A 20122-nucleotide genomic window follows, 5' to 3' on the forward strand; every position below is an offset into this window, starting at 1 on the left:
GACTTTAAAAAATATTTCATTCAATTGTGAAAATCAAATGGAAAATAATTTCGTTTCAATCGGGTTATATGTTTTTTTCTCAAAGTAAAATTGAAAATTAATGAATTATAGTGTAAGCGTGAACAAGAAAACACGATTTTCAGAAATTTCAGTTTTTGAGCTCATCCGTTTAAAATATGAAAAAAAACGTACTACACCAAAGATTCTGAAATTTTGTAGAAATATTCATACATCATGATCATCTTCAAACTTCGTTATCTGATCATCCGTTAGAATTTTATGAATTTTCAAGTTTGAAAAAATGGATAAATTTCAAAAATCTGAGAATTAAATATTTGTTTTAAAATATACTATGGTTAACTTCTAAATCTCAGGTTCGTTTCACTAACACATGGCGAGTAACACATTTCAGCAAAATTTCAGAATTTTTAGGGCAGCAGCAGTTTTTTTTAAGGTATCCGACTACGTTCGAGTGCACTTTTCTATAAAATGGTACTGGAGTGAACTTTAATATTTTTTGATAGAAAGTGTCTTGAAATGGTGAAAACAAATTTTGGTCTACCTACATCATTTTCTATGAAAAAGTCATTTTTATGTCAAATTTTAAGCAAAATTCGCGTAATATTCGAAACACGATTGCAAAAAATTTTGTTGATAAAATATTTTGTGATTTTCACAGTACATTTAATTGCACAGTACAATGTTGCAGGTTATGAACCAAAATTTAAAGGATTTCATGATATGCCCATAAGTTACACCCAAATACGTTAAAGTACGTGTGAATTTTTTGAAATTTCATTCTACATTTAGTCTATAAACATATGTGATGAACCTTAGATTTTGGTTCATAACTTCAATATATAGCAAAATATCTTATTAAAATTACTTGATGCAATGAACAGATTTTTACAAATCACGTCACAAATTAAAGTATAATGTCAAAAATATTCTTCGTAATACACGTTTGAAGTTTTTATTCACTGATTACGTGTATGTAAAAACGCTACACTAAAGTGTACGTAACTTCGATTCTACGCGTAATATAAACAAAATAAGGCTTGTTTTGGAATCAAAGAATAGGGCTTTCATACAAAATGAAAAAATAAAAATCCATATTTTCTTCCAAAATGACGTTTTCAACGTAGTCTGATATCTTAATCTTACGATGAAGTCAAAAACTATGCAATATTGAAAAACGGTAAAATTAACCACCACGTAAAAATTTGAAAAGTACACACAACAAAAGAGGGAAATGAAACTGGTTTACTTTCTGGATTTCTTTGGTTCATATTGTAGAGTTTAACAAAACGCCAAGTGTTAAACGTTTGGTGTACGTTCGGCGAATTTGGCAGGATTTTGAAGTGAAATCAATTTTTCAAGCGTTTTAACTCATTAATTATGAGTCAAATCAAAAACTGAACACTTTTCCATATCAGTTTATCACAAGGAATCACGTATGTAATTTTTGGGTGGTCAAGTTACCACCCTGTATATCTATACACATACATAAATTCCTCTGAATTGATGGGTTTATTTGCAAGCTTTCTCCACCAGAAGGGGATTTAGCACTGACGTAACCAAAAGTAGTTAAACTGGTAAATTAAACTTTTTTGTAAACCCTTGGATTATGCAAATTTTTAGAAACCACTTATTCTTTCAACAGGTGTACCATTGAATAATGGGGAAAGAACAATTTTCTTTCTTCCCACTTCTACTCAAAAAGGACGAGGGTTTTGCCCCAATATAACACGGGTTCCAAATAAATTACTGTAGAGTGGCATCTCTGGGATACTGCTCATGATTCTACCAAGCATTTTCTGTTATCGAAAACGACGCTAGTCATAGCTATACAGGCCACGTACGCAACAAGGCCGTAGCGAGAGGACTAGGGGTCCCCCCCCCCGAAATTAAAAATATATTGAATAAAATTGTTAAGTCTATCGCTCTATCACTTAGCCTCTCGAAATAAATTTCTGGCAACGAGCCTGGTACACATCATCAGATTCCAATAGAGACAAGCATTCTGATAGGTAACATGGAGGGAGGGGAATCTAAATATATCAAGGTCTAATTATGGCTACGATAATCTACACGGCGATTCAGAAAAGAGGGGAAAACTTTAAGAGGTGATAGTACACACCAATACAATTGCATTCTTTGGCATGGTCTAACATGAAGCGCTAGCACGTTCCGAAACGGCCGCTCCGCAAACGTTAAAACGACATTCCTGTTAAAATTTATCGGGAGAAAAAGAACACCATGCATGCAAATGTAACCTGGGGAAAAAAAGTATGCAAATCTGCGTCACAGTGAATAAAAGGCGCAGATGCCAACACTGTGAAGTTATTCCATCGTGCAACCGCGTTCGAACAGTTGCAATGTACGGGATAATGGCGCACTTTAGTAATACCGAAAAAGCAGACATTCATTTCATTCACAGAGCTGCAAACGGAAGTACCATAGAGGCAGCACGAATGTACGGTGAACGTTTTCCCCACAGGCGGTTGCCCAATCCGAAAACATTTGCGCGTTTGCATCGGCAGCTGTGCAAAACGGGATCCTTTCTTGCTTCTCGGTCTGATGCAGGTAGTGCAAGAACTGCCAGAAAAGCAGGTGTGGAAGACGAGATTTTGGAGATGGTGGCAGATCAGCCAACTACAATCACACGAGCTGTGAGCCGTAGCCTTGGTGTGCCACAATCCACTATATTGCGTCTTGTAGCACGTGTGCATTTTATTTTAGACCATCCATTCTTTGATGAAAATTGTTTGTCTGTGTGCACTACCACCTCTTAGGCCGGGATTACACTATAAAAGTTTGATAATAGTTCTTTTATAAAACTTAAAAAATCCAACCAATAAGCATATCGGTTGCATTCGAGCAAATGCAACCGATGACCTCATTGGTTCCATTTTTCAAGTTTTATAAAAAGAACTTTCTAAAACTTTTATAGTGTAATGCCGGCCTTAAAGTTTTTCCCATCTTTTCTGAATCAGCCTGTATAGACCATGACGCTATATTCAAAACAAGAACCCTGTTGTTACAAATAAAAGTTTTCTCGATTGGGTAAAACTTATTTCTCCCCGCATTTAACGCTGTTCTTTCCCACATTGTCTCCGTTTTTCGAATATCTTTGTGAACATTGCACTTAAAAATGGAAATGTTTTTGCTGGCTCTCAGGAGAGATGGGACAACAACTTTCTAATTGGATTTTGAGAAAAACGAGGACTGTAAAAAGTTAAAACTATATACAACCCCTTAAAACATGAATGACATTTTTGAGTACTACACGTTATTTGGAAATATTTTCTAACTGGAAGTATACCTCTAGGATCAACTGTTCGCCAGTAAAATGCCATAACCCTGTTTGCTATGCGCCCTGTATATATAATTTATAAGCTGAGAAAACTCTCTTCCCAGATTTTAGTAAAATTCTAACAAGCTTCGTCGAAAAAAAACGGGACAGTTGTGTAGAGAAGTGAAAACGGAAAAATACAGGAATGTCACGTAAAATTCCTGTGTTATATACAAATACAACGCCACAACAGGCAAAATGCCCAACGAGATGGATGAGGAAAAGATGCCCATAATAAATATGGATTACGTATTTTATGAAAATATTTATTTGTCCCATAAAATACGGGTTATATGGCAACAAAACTTGAGCTTGAAGTTGCTGGTCCTTGATTTCAGAAAAGTTGGGGAAACGCTGTTCTAATACACGATAAAAAAAATATATGTTTGAAAATACATATTATATATTAAGTTTATTATATATTTTTTATCACATTCATTTACGGCTTTTTGGTTTGCTGAGATTTGCGATCCATGTGTCGGCCGTCACTAAATTTTCAACGTAAGCCAAGCAACGCGCACTAGACGAACGTCAAACTTGTGAGGCCCCGCCGACGATGATTACATCAAAGGATCTTGCATTCCGTCTTTTTGATTTTGTATAGCGAAGGCCGGAGCAGCTACTAGATGCTTGGTCAGCTAGGGCAAGACTTTGCAATGTTGAAGTAAGAAAGTTTGCACCCTCTCTGGTCCGACACCCGTGGTACTAGACCTACCTGCCCCCTCCCCCAGTTGCGGCCCTAGCGAAGGCTGTGTGACGCTGAGGTCGGAACCGAGATATGTGTTGGGGGGAGGGGAAGCAAAAGCACTGCGACCAAAAGTCAAAGCAAGTCAGCATATGTAGACGTGCCTTAACCCTTTAAGCGGTTTCTAAAATTTTCCTGGTCCACATTATAACTGTCACATTAGAAATAAAAGCGCGTTAAGAACCCGAAATAAAACAGATCAAGTTTGACGAGATATCTCGGGATTGCCGCTGTAAGGGTTAAGACACTCGCCTAATGTACCAAAGTACATTCAGGTAGTGAGTTCAATACCAGCTCAGTTTTCTTTGTCAGAATCTTTCCTGCTACAACAGAAAAGTTGCCAAGAAGGCAGCACAGCAAATTGATACCACATGAAGTCCTCATGTCGAAGGGTTAATGCACCAACCTCTCAGTAAGACAAAAAGGAAAAGCCTTTTGGAATCAGCTATAACCTGCATGTCTAATTAGCAATCCTGGCGCCACTAAAAAGATGACAGCGACGGTGAAACTGACTGCTGTGCAAATAAATTTCTTTTTTTGTTGACAAATGCAAATAAGAAAATTTCATATTTTCATGCACTTGTTTCTGACTCAATCATTAGAACCCTCCTTTCGTCATCAAAAGCAAGCAAAAATTATACCCCCAATTTTAATGCTTATGCAATCGCCCATATATATACCAAGATATTAAAAAAAAAAACATATTACTTTATCGGATTTTCTCTTGAAAAAATCATCTTTTACCTATATATTTGAGAGCAAGGGAATATTCAGAAAGAAAATAAAAATTTGTCATATTACGAGATTTGAAAAAATGTAGATTATGGAGTAAACATTTTTTTTTTAAAGTCTAAGGGGGTGCGTCCATAGTGAACCGCTTCTCGCTTTGTCGCGGCTGAAAAAATCGTGAAAACTCATTGGGGCGCCCACCTACCTTTTTGGATTTACTTTTACCCGCTTTAAGCGGAATGAATTTTTCCTTTTTCTCGCTTGACCGGCTCACCGCTCCTGCCGCTCTGAACGGATACTTTCCTATAAGTATTCGTTTTATAGTGGAATAGTAAATCGACTGAGTTTTTGTAACGATTAATTACCGTTATCACTAATCGTTGACTAATGACATAATAAAAGCAAAATATTTATTTAATAATTTACGATAATTAACAATTATAGTGAATCCAATGGAGTTTTTGTGACGATTAATTATTGTTAATACTAATCGTTAATTAGTTATGACATAAGCGAAATCGTTAATCAAAATACGGTTGGATTTAATTAACGATAAAACTAAATCCAACGGAATTTTGTAACGATTAATTATCGTTTTTCTAAGCGAAAATTAGTTATGACCACGGGCGGAGATGCGTGCCCCCCCCCCCAGCGTCAAAGGTGAAGTTGACTGATCTAATGTATATATGCATATATGAATTGACATCGTGCCCCCCAGAAATAATGACCGTGCCCCCTCCCAGACTTCCAAGTCTATCTCCGCCTATGGTTATGACAATAAAAGGGAAATCGCTGATTTATCAATTAAATCAACTATAATTAGCGATTACACTAAATCCATTACAACTTCAAGGCGAGTCCTATTCATTTCATGGACGTTCGTCATTCTTTCATGTTTAATTTTATGATAAGTATCAGTTGTCAACAAAAAACAATAGATCCACACGTGATAGCTCTACGATGCCAATTGATCATGCATGCGGACGCTTCCGCCAGCGGTGCACTATAACAACCACCACCGGCTAGAATCGCGCGGGATCATCTCGCTTTCGGCAACTGCCGCGGATGGAGCGGTGCACTTTGGACGTACCCTAACTTCAGATCAGTGTTTCCATAAGTGGGTGATGGAATTGTCCGGGGGAAGGGGGCGATAAAAGCTGCTAATACAACATAGGATCCTATGGGTTCGCATGAGTTGGGGGGAGGGGCATTTTTTTGGGAAAAATTTCTGAAGAACGAGGCGATTGAACAAAGTTTGGGAAACTGGTCTAGATAGTGTAATGCAGATTTGTTCAACTGCCCCCTTCAAAAATTCTATTTTCTTATCACTCCATAGGCACCATAACCTAGGGGCTGAGGCATTTTGAGCCCCCCCCCCCAATAATTTCTGAAAAAACAATGCAATTTCCCTCTCCTGCATATACGCTTATAACGTCCCGTACATAACGGCCAATCAGCAACTTTCAGTTTCAGGCCCCCCCCCCCAATGTTTTATTCATGTCGGCACCTCTGCATCACTCCCAACTTAAGCTAAACCATCGGATTTTAAATTATAAAAATAGCTTCTATTCCCCCCCCCCCCGGGGCTATTCCATCAAACCCAGGGGACAATTTCACCCACTTTGGGAAACACTGTCTAATACTCTTGTGAAAAAAACTGTCAATGCATTAAACATTTGACACTGCATGTCAAACCAGTCTATAACATTTGGCCCAGAATATAATAATGGAAAATAATCATACTTTCATACTTTTTCTGATGGATGCATAAACAATTCAGTACATAATAGAATTTTAAATGGTACCGTGTCTGAAAATTACAAATGTGTAAATATGTCAATGAAAGAAAACGCCAAGTAGCTTAATTTTTTAAAAATATCTTCAAAACATTAATTTACTGTAAGTTTGAAAGATTTCAAGTAAAATCACAAGCAATTCATTGCTTGAATACTTTATATATTAATTGAAGCATTTGATATTTCAGTAGTCAAGCAAGGCATAAAAGAAAAAATTTTCAACCATATCATGATTGAAAAAAATTGTGAAAATGGCTATCCTATTCCTTCTGCATTCATTTCATTTCAGTTATGATAGTCGAGAATAACATGCAATGGACTTTTCATGTTAATTTAGGAAAAAAATGGCAAAGTTTAAAACATTTTCTGAAATCAGTAGAGTAGAATTCCATAAAATTTGAAAGACTGCATACAATAAGGAGAAAATGGGAAAAAAAAATGAGTAAGCCACGTTTGAATTTCAATTCAATTTTATTGATAAATTAGAAAAAAAAATCACTTTTTACACTAAACTACCATAGCATCCAAAATATAAAATTGAAATAAGTTTGAAAAGCAAAATATGTTTCAATTAATGCCTTCCCTTATGACATTCAGCGGCATTATATTTCTACAGTGATTCTCAACGTGTGTCGCAGCTCCTAAGGACATCACCAAGTGTGTTGCAAGAAGAGCTGCTGGTATTCCCCAAAGCAGAATATGCTGAAATCTGTGACATATGTCACAGAACCATCTGGAAGAATTTAAAGAAATGTGTAGAAAACACTATTATGGAAATTTGTACCACAGAACATTTCCAGTCCGCAGAGGGCTTGTTGCAGAACAATGCAACACATTCTGCTTTAGGGTTTATGTGCCTGTTCAGTGCTTTAAAATGGTTCTTCATTAGACTATTCTGTGAGAGATGTAAATGAAAGTCAACTGAGGCAAGACATAGCCTCCCACAAGGGTGTGACTAACAGGGCTCCAGCCCAGGGGCATGCGACCAAATTTTTTCGCACTATAAATTCACTACAAAAGGGACTAAAATCCAGTCAGGGGCTTGACAAAGATTCCAGCCCAGGGGCCTTGGGCAAAGGAGCTGCAGTTGACAAAAGTTTGAGAACCACTGTATTACGATACGAGGACACGGGGGGGGGGGGGAATACAAGTGTACAATTACTTTAGAAATAGGATCGCAAAGATATCAGAGACTAAAATTTCATTAATAAAAAATACAGCACAAAGCCGATTTACCAGTAACTTGCTGTTCACATGATATATGTAGGGCCCCTGATTTCCACATGGACATTTGTGCATGTGGAAAGACATGATTTGACTCCATGTTTATAGGAGGTCCCCAAATTTATCATAGTATACTCAGTAATAGACTTTACACCGCACATGTACGATGCACCCATTGCAATATTAACTCCACAACAAAAATATGTTTCAATGTGTCAATCTTGTATTCAATTTCGCATCTTCCTGACCGCAAAATGATTTATGAAATAATTAGAAAGTTTGCATGTTTGATCAACATGAAATCCTCAAATCTTCATGAAGATTTGCAATGACAAACTTTATGCCTCTGATCTTGCAAATACTTTTTTAGAAAAAGTGCAACAATTTTCATCTTTGGTTCAGAGGTTGGTGACACAATGCTACTAATTAAATAATGCTCAATGTTTAGAATAGACATTCACAAATGTTGAGACGACATTGAATCATTATTGACATCACCAATATCAAACTGTTCTAGAAAAAGATCATACTTCTTATCAAAAAGGATAAAATTGATTCCCTCAATTCTTTTACAAGGAAAACGCATCTTTAACTTTATTGTGTATTCAAGTAATATCTAAAAAAATCAGATTTTTGACAATATTAATGATTCTGCTCATATGACAGTGCAAAAAGAAAACATTACAAAATATTTCATGGAAAATTTCAAATTAAATTTTTCATCCCCCCCCCCCCGAATGCTGACGTAATACTTGAATGACCCCCTTAAAAACAATCATTTGAGTAATTTGTAATTCCTTTTCGTTTAGTTATTGATGCGATTGATGGACATCATTGCCGATGTGTCTGGGCGTCTATCTAGATACTGATTACCAATTCTTTTTCGAGTGCTAGTGGGCCTACAGCAAGGTAAATAAATACACCAAACGTTTGCTTCTTTTTTAATATCCCACCTACGCACGGGCAGTTGCAGCCACAGCTTTCCATATACAAGAACATTGTTTTTAGATGCAGTAGTGCATATCTTTTTTTTTTTATGTGTTTACAAGCATGCACTGTATTTACTGACGTACCAAACCTCTTCGACCACAGTCAAGGATGTCCTGCAATACCACTTTAGCCCAGGGCCCCCCCATCGAGTCAAAGTCGGGCACTGTATATATACCTATTAAGTTGGATTATAATTTATTTCAATATTAACCAACAGCAATGAATAAACTTGTTCTGTTTATTTGCTGGCCATATGGTACTAGTCTCATGGAAATGATCAAAAACATTCAGTTTTATCAAGTTTATGTCAAGTTATATCTATTGAATTGAACTTTGCTTTTCAAGTGCTATTACAAATGCAAGTTCATGAAGTTACAAGTAACGAGAAATTCATGAACATTTTTTTTCACCCTTATAAAAAAAATCAAAAAAAATCATAAGCTCATAAGATCTCTAACACAAACACTAGAAATTCATATTGATCTTGCACACTTTTTTTGAGTCATGCGAAAACCTATTGCTCATAAGTTATTAAATTTAACCTTGAAACTATACGTCCTAACTAATATAAAAACCCTTCATAGAGGTTGGTATAATCTAAGCAGATAAGAAAACAATGCATTTGAGTTTAAGGAAAATCTAATGCATTATATCAATACACTAACAGTTTCCACAGCAGATTGATTTAGTTCAAACAGTTTGATGCACTACTGAGATAATAAGAATTACTTTAAATAAGCTCATATAAATGAATAGTAAAATTTACAAAAACATTCAAACATTTTTAATTTTAAGGGCTTTACATTTCATGGAATAAATTCATTCCTTTCAAATTATGCGATTTAAAGACATGATAGAAAAAGCTATGGCTTTTGTAACTCAAATTCCAAACAATACAAATTTGAATTGGAAGAGACAAATGCTCTCACCAAAATCTAAAATTCACTTACTCAAATTTCATGGGAAAGTTCTTAGACTACGCCCAACAATTAACTTCTATATAATGTATAGTATTCATCACAGGTGAAAAGTTATTGAAAATATTGAGGGGGTGGTGACTTCAACAGAGAACTTTCATAGATACATTTGGAGATAGTAATATCTAAAGGGGGTAAGAACCAATACAAGTTTATATGCTTGCTATGGTAATCATAAAATGCCTGGGTCTTCCTTCTTCACCAGTGCGGTAAGGATGCATACAGTTCCTAGTTTGGTGCTATCATGGCTCTCACAGAGAAGGGGCTGACAGAGTTTCAGCCCCTTCCCGAACAGGGCCATCCTAAGAGCACCATGGGTCCTGGGACCAAGTGATTTTTTGTGAGGCCCCCCAGACAAATTTACTTACATACTCCTCAAAAATTTCAAAAATCTCATTTTTGTGAGACCCCTCTTCCCTCAAGGTGCCTGGGTGGGCTAATGCGTTAAGACGGCAATGCCCAGAATCGATCCCATTACCTTGTTTTTTTCACACAATAAATTTACGAGACCCGTGAGAAAGCCTATGGGGGACTGGCTCCCTATGTGGGAGCTATAGGCGCTGCTAATAAATACTGTAAAAACTAAAGTATATCAGAAAATAAGCAACACAATTACTGCATCTAAAGCTTTAACCCTTTATTTCACAATGTTGCTCTAAAAAAAACATGGTTTTCTTATATTTTTTAAGCAAACACATTTCATATTTTTAGCTTGTTTCGGCATTGATGTTTTTGGAAGCTACTCAAGTAATTTCTATAATTACCAGCAGAATGGCTCAAAAGGCACAAGTCTCCCATTTCTTGACAAGCTAAGCAAGAACTTTCGACCCTTGCATTTTTTGAGTGAAATAGCATATATGGAAGAGACATTGCTGTGTGCATTATTCAACAATGATAGAAAAGTATTGTATTTTAACATGTGTGCGGAACCCCTTTCAGCCAAAAATTGGGTCCCAAAATAAGGGTTCTTATAAATGGATAGTAGTATAGAAGTTAAATTAATCAATTCCTTACAGTTTATGATGAGAGTGACTCTGATAATGAACTGGTTGATATAGCCAATTGCGATGTATCAGTTGAGTGTGATGAGGAATTTAATAGTTTCTATGATGTGTGAATAAAAAAAAAATGTATACCTTCAAAAACGTTTTCAAAATTTTAATCCTAAAAAAGTAGGGGGGATGGTGGTACTTATACACGTTAAAATGCAGTAAGTTGAGTAACAATAAGACATTTTCAAACTATTCAAATCTATGTAAATCATAAATTAAATACTGTATGTTCTCTGAATTGCAACATCCCATATTTTTTTAAATATTGGCAATAAAAAAAAATTTGCAATTTAATAAAATTCAAGGTACCTAATTTGCATATTATTTGCAAACCCCTCAAAATTTTCTCTACTGTATATTTCAATGCTTGCCAATTAAAGGGTTAAGCTAACTACAAAAGCCGGCAAGCAAACAGAGATCCTCTTCTCATTCGAGAAAATTTAATCGAGATACATTAAAAAACATCACAAATTAAAGAAAGACTAATAAAAGAGAGAGTTCTTGTTTTAGAATCAAGAAAAGCTGTTTACCGGCTTGTAAAGAAGTCCACTTGTCAAAGGGGTTAAACAAATCAGCCGGGATAGGCCTAGTGGACAGTAAGAGCCAGGTCTAATAATGCACTCTCAACAACTCGACAAATATAACTAGTCGTGTCTCGAGAACACAGCTTATAAAAATGCCGCCTGCGGATGATCAGGAATCACGTGATATACCAGGAAAGTTCACGACTGGTTAACTTGTACATCACAAGCAATTCTAGCACCTGAGCCCGATGCAGCCATCTTCGCGCTGCTTATTCGCTTACGTGTGTGCGGGGGGATGAAGGAGAAGTGACTTCTCTCTCATGTCGATGACGCACTTCCTCCTTTCAAAATGACCAGCAAATTAAGGCGACTGGAATAAGGAAGCTACCGTGTGTGTTTTCCCTGAAAATAAGACCCGGTCTTATAATTAATTTTGGCTTCAAAAAATGCACTAAGGTTTATTTTCGGGGTAGGGCTTATATTAGGAGCATCCTGAAAAACCACATTGTCCACTTATGACAACTACATTGGGTAGCCAAAATACGTCACACACATATATTGCTTTTTTATTCATTGTTAGAAACGCCGTGGCACAAAATCACTGTTAGCCCCAGGGCCGTCATTTCAACTTTTTCCAGGGGGGGGGGGGGGAGGCAAAGACATGTACTCAATGTATGTATATATATATTTGTATATATATATCTTTTTTAGTGTATTTTGAAAAGCTAGGGGGCAACGGGGCCCCCCGCCGACCCCCCAAATGACGGGCCTGCTGTTAGCAAGCAATTATCAGGATGAATCCGTAATCTAATGAAGTCCCGAAGAAATGTTCAAGATCTTCAACAGTGCTCACGAGTGAATAAAGACTTGTTCTATCACTTTGGTCCCCCCCGAAATGAAAGTGGTTCCCCCTGAACGAAATTTCTGGCTACGCCACTGAAAACTGGGTGTATTGAACAGTCCGAACGGAATAGGGTGTTCCTCCCTTCTGTCATACACTATACTTGATAGATCAAACTTGTGCCTTTTGTGATGTGATTTTATACAACTTCCTATAATTGTTTATTATTGGTGCCCGTTGCACACACACACACTTTGACTTGCAATTCATTCTTCGAATAATAATTTTAATTACGATTCACTTTATGTAATCTTTGACATATCAATAAATTCTGGTTTTGCCAGAGATGTCCGGGTTAGCCCTGGGGGGCCTAATTGCTTACGTTCTTTCTTCCGACCACTTCCTTATAGCTCAGTGCTTCCGACAGAGCCTGGGTGTCTTTCGGTTTCAGCAGAAATTTTTTTATTTTGCTTTGATTAGGTTGCCCATATTTCCTCGAAAGAAATACGGGAAATTGATATTACAAATACGGGACATTGCCAATTATCGATAAAAAATGATGCTAAAACTAAGCAAAGTTGCCAAATATTGCTGAAATTAAGGAAAAATCACAATGGTGGGAAATGAAGTATTACTGCCAATTGCAGTGGATTAAAATGAATTCCACGAGGAAAAAAACGTTCACCAAGACAAATGTGGGAGATTAATATTCTTATTTATAGTTGTAATTATCATAATATAATTTATGAGTTGAAAAATAATTTTAGTCTTTGACTTCAATAAAGAATAAAAATTCAAGTAGCTTCGTGTAAAAACGAGAAAAACCGGGACACTTGCCAAAAAGTCGGGACGGCCAAAAAAACAAAAAATACTGGGACTGTCCCGGGAAATACGGAACGTATGGCCACCCTGACTTTGATAAAAACAAAGTCTCAAATTTATCTGTTTACATTAGCGTACGCAAAGGGAGTTTGGGGTTCTATCCCCGCCCCCCACCCCTGAGCCAAGATTATAGTGTTATTTTGCAGGGAAAAAAAGTAAATCCCCCTCAGAAGGGAAAAAATTTTGAAACACTTCCCCCCCCCCCCCACCTCGAGAAAATTCTGCGTACGCCTGTCTGATTACGTAGGTGTTCATCTCTCCTCCAAGGATGTCTGATTGGATATTAACGGCAATTTAATTATAGTTTATATGAGGCTTTTCGAATAGACGTCATAATCATAATCAGCATCACTCTGAGGGACAAACCATAGATTATCCCCATAGAGATCAATGTTAAATTGCCGATTTTAGCGTAGAAATGTGGAAATTTAGTGGGGTTTTCCGTCACATCGAAAATTTTAAAAATTGAATTGAATTTTTGATTTTCGAAATATTGAGTTCGCTTAGAGATACGAAGCCCAGAAAATTAAATATAAAATAATGAGCCAGACCCCCTCTCACTTTTGAGGTGGATATCCATGCAATAACATTAATTTCAACTTTTAATTTATTATCTTCTCAAGCGTGAAAATGAGAATTAATGTCTCCGTATTGTCTTATATTATCCAATTACATCAATCCATATAGTTTAGGATGTTTTGAAATTAATTATGGGCCCAAATAAATTACATTGAAGAAATTCCACAGCTTTAATCAAGCATTTTTTGAAGGAAAAACAGGCAGATGGTTAACTTGAAATTAAAAAAAAATTTCGAAATATCTAGTTCTCATTAAAAAGAAAAAAAAGATTCATTTTTACGTTTCTTTAATTTAGATTTGTTTCTTTCATGAGTCGCACAAGAAGTCACCATATTGGTTACCCTGTCTGTATGTCCCTCAAGAAAGAGGGAAATATCACGTGTGATCCAAAAAAGCCTCATTATAATTCATTTCAAGTGCAATAAAACGCCTCTTGACGGACACCCGTTAGATGTGGTCACCCGTTTTTTACGGCAAAATAATAATTTCCCTCGTATAATAAAAGCATGAATTTCAAATCCCTGTGTGTGATTATATATATAACAGTCACCACTGTTTCACGGACGAAGAGAGGTTTTGGTTATGTATCTGGCAACACCAGAAAATACGAGTTATTATGTTGCGCGTAGGTGGCAACGAGGTGGCAATGGGTCCGTGTAAATATTTTCCGTAATAAAATAGTTAAAAGTTACCGCTTAGCTCATTAATTAATCATAAAATCGGTTTTGTCATCAAATACAATAAAGTTAGCGACAAGTGAAAAAAAGAAATCGACGATCTAGTAACCGTTCTAAATAATTTCGTCTCGAACTTAAACGAAAACTCCTCCAGCACCCTCCACCAGCGTCAACGTGAAAACGCTTCTCCAGTTACAATCGATTTCATTTGAATGCTACGACGAAGCTAACGAAAGTTTCGGTGAATACGTACAAATACTCAAAAACTAACTTCTGGCTCACACGACTCACGGATTCAACAGCAGACGTCGCCGAAGCCAAGAAGATGGCGTGAATTAACTGCATGGGCCCCACAAGGGGGAGGCTGACAGGGCCCGGGACGATTCTTATCATTTTTTTTATTTTTTCATGCCATAAATTGGCTATAAAGGGGCTCGTGAAAAGTCTGGTCTGGGGGCCCGCCAAAGCTTCCATCCTAGGGGCTTCCATCTCCAGGATGTGGGGGCCATGATTAACTGTCTCGGATCCAAGTATTATCTCATCTGCTTTCCAGTCTCACTTCACCGGATCTCCCTTCATCGAAGACGTACAACGACCTGCTACAAATTCTGAGAGATCATCTCTGCAAAAGGGTGAACATTCTGACGGAGCTACACAAGTTTCTTTGCCGCACACAACACCCACGTGAGCTGATTTGGAATTATATCGCTACATTAAAAGGACTTTCGAAAACCACCGAGTTCAAATCTAGTTGTGAAATTCGGATATTGAATGCTCTGGACCTAGACCCGCTCTCCCGCAACTAGAGTGAGCGGGGTTTTTTTTCGTTTTTGGCGCACCGAGTAAGATCCATTAAGAATATTTCATATTTTCATAAAGGGTGGTTGATGACGTAAGCATCATCCAACCTCCCCCCCTCCTCCCTTGTCATCAAAAGTCAGCAAATCGGAAACCCCCCCCCCCCATCGATGCTGACGTAATACTTGAATGACCCCATAAAGTGAAAGTTGAATTTCAATGGCAGTACCATAAGCCAGGTGCGGATCTATGGAAGGGGGTGCCCCCAAGCAAAATGCGATAATTCATGAAATTTTCGGAATTTTTATATGATAATATTGCATTCAATCAATCCGTTGAAAACTACCTGTATCAACGTTTTTGACTAAATAACAAATTCAAGAAAACCTCGACTAAAAAAATTGCGAAAACCAGTACATTTTTTCAGAAAATTCGGAACGGAGAAAAAACAAAAAAAATCCGGACTGTCCCCGGAAAATACGGGAGAAAATGAAGCGCGTATAGTCACCACATTCACAGTGACTAACTCGTTTTATTTATTTATTGTTAATATTTTATTTTTTTTTATAAAATCACCCCTCCCAACAGCGAGCTCTAAATCCGCTCATGCCTTAAGGAGCATGCAAATCACATTGAAACTGTGCATAATGTATAAATCATTAATAAACTTAATATCAATACATAAAGATCACTGATGTCTGGTAATGATATAAATGTGATAATGTGGTGAATGAAATAGGAAAGTAAATAAAAAGTTGATAGAAAAATTTCCACTGAAAAATTAGTTGTTGTAGTCTATATTGAAATTTTATATCAATTTTAATTTTATAATATTATTTTTATATTATCTCACGAACTAGAGTCGATTCGGGAAAACCAACACCAGTTTTGAAATCAGCAGCCCCAATATACCCTAAAACCATTACAATTTCCTTTGGGAACATGAAAATGTTTTTTTTTTCTGACCTAAAATTTGGCTATTTTAATCTACTCACAAACGTTTAGTTATTATTTTTTTTTTAGAGCCAGTATTATTCGATAACATAATTTTGAAGAATAACTGCATCCCTCTCAAAAGTTTTTAAGTGCAGTTTAGTGAACGGAAGATCATTTTTTTCCTTCAAACCGAGCACAACTACGATCTATCGCCATGGCCAATTTACTACCGAGTGGGTTATGCCAGAAGTGTATGTGTGTTTGACAGTCTGATTGAGTATCTAGTGTCGTGTCTGGCCTTTCAATGCTGCCATCTATATGTCAAGCTGTGAGTAAAGTGTAATGGCTGAGCATTTGTACCATTGTAGGCTTGTTGCTATCTTTGGCGAGACTTTTTAGCGGGAGATCGACTTGCATTCGTGCCGCAAAGTTGAAACCAACTTCAGCCAACCACCACTGTGGCTAAAAGGAAGATTGTATCCTACAATAGTAAGTGCTAAAAATGTGCTCCGTCCATTGAAATACATGAAGACGCACGGCATGGGATGGAAAGTTGAACCCGCTCTAGCATGGAAGGCGTAGTCACTGTCGCATACAAGGCGGCTACAAGGTCTTCTTGGGAGTCAAGTGTATACCTATAGACATGCGCTTTGAGATAACCCCATAAAAAAGTCGAAGGTTTTAGGTCAGGGGATCTAGCAGGCCAATATATTGGACCACTGCGGCCAGTCCACCAATTTGTGTATTCTTGATTTAACCACTGGCGGACATTCGATGCTTAATGGGCTGGTGCCCCATCGTGCTGCAGGCAAAAATTTCGCAAGAGAACAAGACAGTCTGGGAGGCAATCTCTCAAGAAAACAAGGTAGTTCTCAGCAATCAGACATTGTAGAAGCAGATATGGTCCTAGAAGATTGTTGTTTTTAATGTCACACCAAACACAAACTTGCCCAACGATAAGCATTTGGACGTGTTTCATAGGGATTGGGACAATCGCAGATTATGTCTGTAGAAGACACTTTCACGGGTAAACGTTGCCTCGTCAGTCCATAGAATCCTATTTAGGAAAATGCTATCATTGAAATGTTGTTGAAGCAGCCATTGGTAAAATTTTTTTCTTCGCTGATAATTTTCTGATGAAAGTGCTTGCACCCGTGTATGATACGGATGTAAGAACTCATTGTGCAAAACTTATTAATAGAGCCCGGAAGTTTAGGAACTTAAAACGGTCGAAATAGGCAGGCAAAAAGGCACTAAAAATGCCTAAAATAGGCACTAAAAAAACCATTTATAATTTTTGGAAGGAAGAAAAAACAACTAAAACAAAGGTATATTAAGGGGGTGCAAAAACTCAAGCTGAAAAATTGGTTGCACTTATATATGTATGTTTAATAAATAGCCATGATTGTTTGCAGTGCATTTATGGTGCAATAAAAATAAAATCAAAACAATATGGGTCCCAGAGCCCTCTCTGCTCCTAGCCTGATTTGTGAGAGCCATGACGTCAATTCATGACCTCTTGGGAAAATCATCGGTCCGCTATACGCATACAACGCAGCCTAATGCCTGAGCGAGACATTATGTGAAGCACGTAGAGAAACCAAAAAATTCTTATTTTCCTCTGCTTTCTGTAATACTGGCTGCGTTTCTCTGAAACGAAATCATTCACGTCTAACACCATCCGGTTAACGCAAAGTTAATGCAGGGTAACACCAATCTCTCAGATCACTAATTGAAATCACGAATGGGGGCTGGAGGGGGGAGCTTTCTGATGATAATTAATACTGAGAGTTAAAAAATTTTAAAAAGGGCAATTCTTTTGAAGTTCTCAGTGCTCAAAGTATCCATGTTTTATAGATTATTGGCCTCTGAAATTTACTAATAAACTTAAAACTATGTTAAAAAAGGCATTTATGGCACGAAAATGTCAAAAAGGCATTTTTACCAAAAAAAGTTGAAAATTGGCAAAAAAAGGCATTTATGGCATTTTGCCTGAACTTCCGGGCTCTACTTATTAATCTACTTTTTAATGTATATTTGAAGTAGCACTCCGAAAGCCAGCCATAATATTCACATGTATATGCATATATACATTGCTTTCCCCCCTTTCTTTTACTTGAATATAATAGCATAATATACATATTGTAGATATTTTACTATTTTATTTCATGATACTTTGTACTACTAATTAAGTCGATTTTGTATTATGATTATTTGTGCGATTTGAATTTATATTTTTTCCATCAAAAGTTTGTATCAGTTTTTAATTTTCTCATGATTATAACCCCGGTATTGGAAGACATTTGCCTCTTGGGTAATGTTATTTTTTAGTATGTAACTGTTATTTAATGAAATGAACTGAAATTGAAAACGTTTAAACAAGTCAACCAGAATATGTTCTTTGCATCTCACAACGCTAGCTTTACAAAGGTCATAGATAAGCATAAGTCTCATTTTGTTTTATTCTCCAGAAAGTACTGCGTTTATTATTATTTTTTTTTTTTCGTTATAGTTTCTAATTTGATGGCATTCAGCATATAAGCATATTGTGACATGAACATTATATTAGGTGAGTGCCACGGATCAGCCTTGCAAGCAGCAAGGTTATACAGTCAACGGTATCCAACGCGAAAACACCCAGACAATAAAGTTATTCTGCGACTGGACCACCGATTGCGTGAGTTAGGGTGTGCATTACCACAACCAAACCTAGACTCTGGGCCAGTATCGACCGTAAGAACACCGGTTTTCGAAGATAACGTGTTGTCGTTGGTTGAATCGGATTAAACGACCAGCAGTCCGGTGATCGCACGAAAATTAAATTAAAATCACGTAACTGTGTTAAGGCGCGTATACACTAGCGCGCCGATCTTGCAACGCACGACCCCCTGCAGCGGTTCAACTCCGCTCGTGGGTACACAAACTTCCTTTTGTGTTATTTTCTTTCCTTTGTGCTCGTTGAAAAAACCGATTCCAGGTGGGTCCAGTGTGAAAATAGCTCAAGAATCGTTCACAACACCGAAGAAATTACTGAACAACCAATTGCGAATGCTTTCATTGCATGTCATCCGCGCCTTAAAAAAGTTTTTTTTCCCTTTCCTGAAAAGTGCGAGAAAAAAAAACAGGTTTTTATATCTCTCGTTTTCTGAATTTCTGTGCGAGGGTTAATACATTTTTTAGCATTTTCAAAGACGCCAAGTTATACGTTTGGTGAATTTAGCAGGTCTTTGAACTGACGTCATCAATTTTTAAAGCGTTATAACTTATTAATTATGGGTCAGATCAAAAAAACTGAAAACACTTTTCTGTATTAGTTTTTCACAAGGAATCACGTGTGTAATTATTTGGGCGGTCGATAGTTACTACACTGTATATATGAACAGGGCCAGTCATAGTTATTCTGCCGTCTGAGGCAAAGAATAATATTTTTCCGCCTTTATAGATACGACTATCTGAAAAAATAGTTTTTTCATCACCACTATTACCTTAAAAGTATTGGTCACGACCCCCTTGGATTAGGGCAGGGGCGGATCTAAATCTCGCGGTTGGAAGGGGTGATTTTTAAAATTCATGTGAGTAAGCACGTCCCCCCATTCGTCCCGTATTTTCCAGGACAGTCCCGGTTTTTCCCGTTATTAAGTTTTCTTGAATTTCTTATTCAATCAAAAATGTTTTGAAAGTAATTTTCAACCTATTTAGTGAATGCAATATTATCATATTCACATATCACGTGGGGGAGGGGTGATCGGGGCCCATAGATCCGTGCGTGGAGGAGTAATATCAACATCTTCTATAGCAGAAGTCCTCCGCGCGATGCTCGTGACGTCACTGAAGAAGGTAATCTCATCTATAGCCATTGGTTATACTACAAATAAGGGTTAAAGATGGCGCATGCGTCGGTCTGTTATATCCAATGGCTATAGGTGAAATTACTTTCTTCAGAGGCATCACGAGCTTCGCGTGGAGGCCTTCTGCTATAGATGGTGTTGGTAACGTTGATGATTCAAGTTGCCACGA

The 20122-nt window shown here is 37.1% G+C and overlaps 1 protein-coding gene across 2 annotated transcripts in view; it reads right to left on the reverse strand.

Annotated features, from left to right (window-relative positions):
- Baldspot (elongation of very long chain fatty acids protein baldspot) overlaps positions 1 to 11662 on the reverse strand; it is a 58379-nt gene extending 46717 nt beyond the window's left edge. Inside the window, exons 1-2 of one of the 2 annotated variants that reach the window (XM_089239652.1) lie at positions 11399 to 11662; positions 4809 to 4844 (exon numbers count right to left, since the gene is read on the reverse strand). The gene's annotated coding sequence lies outside the window, so the exon portion shown is untranslated. The remainder of the gene's footprint in view (positions 1 to 4808; positions 4845 to 11398) is intronic. The other variant, XM_089239650.1, reaches the window with a different exon arrangement.
- Between the last annotated feature and the right edge of the window lie 8460 nt (positions 11663 to 20122).

Source organism: Pholcus phalangioides, unplaced genomic scaffold, assembly GCF_987345545.1.
Source record: "Pholcus phalangioides strain wild (caught in Gottingen) unplaced genomic scaffold, Ppha-v1.0 ptg000011l_1, whole genome shotgun sequence".
In the NCBI taxonomy this organism is placed as follows: Eukaryota; Metazoa; Arthropoda; class Arachnida; order Araneae; family Pholcidae; genus Pholcus; species Pholcus phalangioides.